Source organism: Melanerpes formicivorus, unplaced genomic scaffold (genome assembly GCF_026170545.1).
Source record: "Melanerpes formicivorus ecotype bairdi unplaced genomic scaffold, bMelFor1.0.p_v2 SCAF_46, whole genome shotgun sequence".
NCBI lineage: Eukaryota > Metazoa > Chordata > Aves > Piciformes > Picidae > Melanerpes > Melanerpes formicivorus.
This window is the reverse complement of record NW_027142398.1, coordinates 4,292,921-4,298,519: the sequence shown is the minus strand read 5'-3', so window position 1 is coordinate 4,298,519 and position 5,599 is coordinate 4,292,921. Positions and strand designations below refer to the sequence as shown.

General features: G+C 53.4%; 1 long non-coding RNA gene across 1 annotated transcript; it reads left to right on the top strand.

The window, feature by feature from the left end:
* LOC137451863 (uncharacterized) lies at window positions 1–3,474 on the top strand. Its single transcript, XR_010989910.1, has 2 exons — window positions 1–1,688; window positions 2,217–3,474. It is a non-coding gene; the product is annotated as an uncharacterized lncRNA (long non-coding RNA).
* Window positions 3,475–5,599: the final 2,125 nt, after the last annotated feature.

Here is a 5,599-nt window from a genome sequence, read left to right as displayed (position 1 = left end):
GAGGGGAAAAAAATGCCAAAAAAAGGCTGGGGGGAGAAAAATTAGGGGCGAAAAAAGGTCAAAAAAAGGCTGGGGGGGGGGGGGGGGAAGGAATAAAAAAATAGCCAAAAAAGGTTAGGGGCAAAAATAGGAATAAAAAGGCCAAAAGGGGGCAAAAAAAGGCCCCCCCCCAAAAAAAAAGGCCTTGGGGGGAAAAAAATAGGAATAATAAAAAGCCAAAAAAAGGTTGGGGCGGGGAAAAATAGGAGGGGAAAAAAGCCAAAAAAACAAAAGGCTGGGGAAAAAAATAGGAATAAAAAAAGGCCAAAAAAGAAAGAAAAGCGGAAAAAAAAGCCAAAAAAAAAAAAGGCTGGGGGGAAAAAAAGGGGGAAAAAAAAAGCCAAAAGCTGAGGGGGGGAAAAAAAGCCCAAAAAAGGGCAAAAAAAAAGCCCCCCAAAAGAGGCAAAAAGAGAGAGGATAAAGTTCTGATGTTCTTTAAGCTTACCTGAACTATTTATTGAGTCCTTTGGGGGGGCCAGGCTCATGCCAGGTTTGGGGTTGGTTTTGGTTTTCCTTTTTGATATGTATATGAATTATTTTTTAATACCTCAGAGCTGTTTTAAAAGGAGGGAAAATAATGACACAAAAAAAATAGTCGAAGCAGCAGCAAGCGATGAAAAAGGCAACTTTGGAGGTTCTCAAAGTCACTCCCAGGGCTCTGAGCCTGGCAGGTGGTAGCCACAAGGCTCCTTGGGGTGGTTCTTTAGCTGAGGTCTTTCTGGGCTGTTCTCCTCTGCCAGGTTAGGAAGGGATTGTGGAGAGGGAAAAGGAGGAGAAAGAAAGAGAAAAGAGAGAGAATTCTCTCTGTGTTATGCAAATGGTCTCAAAGTCACTTCCAGAGCTCTGAGCCTGGCAGGTGCTTGCCACAAGGCTTCTTGGGGATGGTTCTTTAGCTGAGTTCTTTCTGGGCTGTTCTCCTCTGCCAGGTCAGGAAGGGATTGTGGAGAGGGAAAAGGAGGAGAAAGAAAGAGAAAAGAGAGAGAATTCTCTCTCTGTGTTATGCAAATGGTCTCAAAAGTCACTCCCAGAGCTCTGAGCCTGGCAGGTGCTTGCCACAAGGCTTCTTGGGGATGGTTCTTTAGCTGAGGTCTTTCTGGGCTGTTCTCCTCTGCCAGGTTAGGAAGGGATTAGTTGGGGGGAGAAAGGAGGGAAAAGAAAGAGAGAAGAGAAAGAATTCTCTCTGTTATGCAAATGGTCTTGAAGTCACCCCCAGAGCTCTGAGCCTGGCAGGTGCTTGCCACAAGGCTTCTTGGGGATGGTTCTTTAGCTGAGGTCACTTTTGGGTTGTCCTCCTCTGGCAGGTTAGGAAGGGACAGGGGAGAAGGGAAAGGAGGAAGGGGAAAGAGAAAGAAGAGAAAGAATTCTCTCTCAATGTTATGCAAATGATCTTGAAGTCACCCTCAGAGCTCTGTGCCTGGCAGGTGGTAGCCACAAGGCTTCTTGGGGATGGTTCTTTAGCTGAGGTCTTTCTGGGTGGTTCTCCTCTGCCAGGTTAGGAAGGGACTGGGGAGAAGGGAAAGGAGGGAGGGGAAAGAGAAGAGAAAGAATTCTCTCTCAATGTTATGCAAATGGTCTTGAAGTCACCCTCAGAGCTCTGTGCCTGGCAGGTGCTTGCCACCAGGCTTCTTGGGGATGGTTCTTTAGCTGAGGTCTTCCTGGGCTGTTCTCCTCTGCCAGGTCAGGAAGGGATTGTGGAGGAGAAGGAAAGAGGAGAAAGAAAGAATTCTCTCTAAATATTAGGCAAATGGTCTCAAAGTCAGCCTGGAGCTCTGTGCCTGGCAGGTGCTTGCCACAAGGCTCCTTGGGGTGGTTCTTGAGCTGAGGTCTTCCTGGGCTGTTCTCCTCTGCCAGGTTAGGAAGGGACAGGGGAGAGGGGAAAGGAGGGGAAAGAAAGAGAGAAGAATTCTTTCTGTTATGCAAATGGTTTCAAAGTCACCCCCAGAGCTCTGAGCCTGGCAAGTGGTGGCCACAAGGCTCCTTGGGGTGGTTCTTTAGCTGAGGTCTTCCTGGGCTGTTCTCCTCTGCCAGGTTAGGAAGGGACAGGGGAGAGGGGAAAGGAGGGGAAAGAAAGAGAGAAGAATTCTTTCTGTTATGCAAATGGTCTCAAAGTCAGCCTGGAGCTCTGAGCCTGGCAGGTGGTGGCCACAAGGCTTCTTGGGGATGGTTCTTCAGCTGAGGTCACTTTTGGGTTGTCCTCCTCTGCCAGGTTAGGAAGGGACAGGGCAGAGGGGAGAAGGGAAAGGAGGAAGGGGAAAGAGAAATAAGAGAGAGAATTCTCTCTGTGTTATGCAAATGGTCTCAAAAGTCACCCCCAGAGCTCTGAGCCTGGCAGGTGCTTGCCACAAGGCTTCTTGGGGCTGGTTCTTTAGCTGAGGTCTTTCTGGGCTGTTCTTCTCTGCCAGGTCAGGAAGGGACTGGGGGTTGGGGGAGGGGAAGGAGGGAGGGAGAGGAAAGAAAAGAAAGAAAAGGGAAATCTCTCTCAACGTTATGCAAACGAAACAAACTCAACTCCAAATCCCTTTTCGCTGCCCCGCGCTGAGGCAGGGAGGGATCCTTGGGAGTCAGCCATACCTGTTGGGGTCGAGGGGAAACGAAACCAGAGAGGGAATTAAGGAAGGAAGGAAGAATCAAACTCAACCTCCAAGCCCTGTGTCTGCGGCAGGCACTGAGCTTTTATTTCCTCCCCGGGGCTGGCTCTGGCCAGCTTGCTTGGTTGTTTTTGGAGCCATCTTTCTACTGCCCCTGAGCTGGAGGGACACACTTCGGGGGGGGGGGGGGGGGGATGTTTTTTATATACATATATATATATATAAATATAAATCTCTATCTCAACTGATGGTTGCTTGGAGTTAGAAATGTTCCTTGTCTGTACCTCTCTTCTGTAAAGTGCTTCCCCCACCTCTCCCAGCTGTGTTTTGTTTCCTTTCCCTCTCTCCTGTGTCTTTCTCTCTCTCTCTCTCTCTGCTTTTCAGTGCTCTACCTGCAGCCGACTTTAAATTATTGGAGGGTGAAACGAAACAACTTTGGGGGGTGGGGGGGGAGGGGGGAAAGGATAAAGGGAGAGGGAGAGATTCGGTGCTTGAAAACAAACCAACCACCCCCAAGGCATGGTTGGAAGCATGAACTTTTATTGTAGGGGGGGGGGAGACACTGTGCCATGCCTTGAGAGGGAGAGGGGAGGGGAGGGGGGATAAAAAAAGAGGGGGAGATGTCTATGAACAGAAATCGATCTCTATATATATTATATATTTTATTTTTTGCTTGAACTGCCACGAGTGAGCACGGCTGGGGGGGGAGGGAGGGTTTTGGGGGAGGGGGGTGTGGGGGGAAACAGAGTTGTGCCATTGCCAGCCAGGAATCCAAAAGTCCTTTCCCTCCCCCCCCCCTCCGTGAATCCCCTTGGAATGCTTTGTTAATTAAAACACACTGAACATGCTTCTGCATCCCGTTCTTCAGCCCTGGGGGGGTGGGCTGGGGTGGGCTGGGGGGGGTGTGGTGGGGTGGTTGGGTTTTCTTCTTCATTATTATTATTACTATTCTGTGAAATAAAATCGGTGGATTGGTACCAAAGACATTTTCCTCCCATCCCCTCACCCCCAGGTCCCCCACACCCCCAGGTCCGGGGTGCAGGCAGCTTTGGAGGGGGTGGTCTTTCCTCCTTTGGTTTGAAAAGGAGAGGGGGGGGAGGTTAATTTGCAGAGGAGGAGGGGGGAGGTTAATTTGCAGAGGGGTTTTGGGTGCAATAAGCCTTTTGTGTTCTCTTAAGTTATTGCTTTTTGGAAGCAACCTCGAGAAAGGGGGGAAAAAAAAACCCTAAACCGGCTTTTACCCCTGGGCAGCCTTCGGCTTCCTTCCCTCGGCTCAGGAGATCTCCTGCGGTGCTCGGCTCCTAGGAAGGCTCCTGCTGGGGGCGGGGGTGATGGGGGGGTGAATGGGAAAGCCCCAACCCAGCTCCAGGGAGGGCATCTCCAAGCTCCCCGGGACTGCAGGGACTGCCAAGCGCCTCCCCCAGGCGGCCCTGCAGGCTTCTGCACCTCTTTGTCGGGGGGGGGAAGGACGCAAGGACCTGCTGCCACCGCTCCTCCCTGTGCCTTCTCCAGGCTCCAGCTCCCAGCCTGTCCGCACAGGGCAGGTGCTCCAGCCCCTGATCGTCTTCATGGCCTTCCTCTGGACCTCTGATCCCTGGAGGTCCCTTCCAACCCCTACCCTTTAATGACTCAAGCAGAGCTTCTTCCTTCTGCCAAGTGCAGGAGTGGCCACTGCCACCCAAAGCACTGCTCCTGGGCTGTGTGCCAGCCGCCCCTGAGCAGAGCTCCTCCCTTGTCCTGCTCCCCAGCGCTGTCTGTGCTGACTCCAAGGTGATGCATGGCCGAGGTTGTCATCTCCACCTCCTGGGGACTGGCTCCAAGCCCCATCCTGCCTCTGTACTGGGCTTGTTTTGCCTCCACGGAGGGACTTTGCCCAGAGAAGGAGGACAGTGGGACACAAAAGCACTCAGCCCATGAAATCCTCTCCTTCCAAGCAGGTTTATTGCACTGGAGCTGTTTAACTCCCTGGCTCCAGCAGAGAGCTGGTTGCTTCTCTGTGTCTGTAACGACTCCAGGGCCAAGCCAGGCTTGATAAGATCGACCTGGGTGAGGCTGTGAGTGAGAAAGTTAAACCTGAAACTTCCCAGCTGAGCCTTGGAGCTGCTGCCAGGTGACACACACAGGGTGTAGGAGGTTTGCCATGCAGTCACCCTCCTTTGCCTGCTTTGCTGGGGAGGTGTCTGTGCCAACAGCATTCTCCAGCCCTTGACTGGGCAGAGCAATTTGTGAACCTCGTGCAGGCTGGAGACAGTGGAAGAAACAAATCACAGGGGGTTGAGACACTGAATGGAGAAAAGGGCTGGGGCTGGGCAGGAGTGGGGCTGCCCCTGGCAGCATCCCCTGAGGTCTGGCACTGCTCCTGCTCCCAAGCAAGGCAGGACACAGCACGCTGGGACAGAGGAGAGAGCAAAGGGAGGCAGGCTTAGGGCTGTGATCTGGCACAACGAAGGCTTAGCAGAGAAATGGCTGCGCCCCAGGACACCCCAACCAGGGTGCAGAGCACCCCTCCCTGGGGGGCAGAGCAGCCTGATGTGTCCCACAGCCCCAGAGCAAGCACCTGCCAGCCCAGGAAGCCAGACTGAACTCAGCTTGTAAAACCTAAGCTTGGCAGGGTGAGAGAGGGCATGGCCACCTTGGTGGATGAGGCTTGGCAGCATGGCTTGTCCCGACAGGAAGGTGGGCGCAGGGCACCGCAGCAGGGGCAGCTCTCCCTTGCCCGTCCCACAGCCATGAGCTTTGTCCGGGGCTGGAGGCGCCGGCGTGACCCTTGGGAGGAAGCCTTGGGGGGAAAAGCCTCCCGCCCGCCTCGCTTTGTTTACAGGTCCCGTCCGCGTCACGTCAGTCGCTGCAGCGACCGCCAGGAGCCCCGCCCGCGCCGGCCTCGAGGGGCGGAAGTGGGTGAAGCCGCTCCGCCCGCCATCTTAGCGACGGGCGAGCTGACGTTGCCCGTATGTTAGGCGCCATCTTTGAGG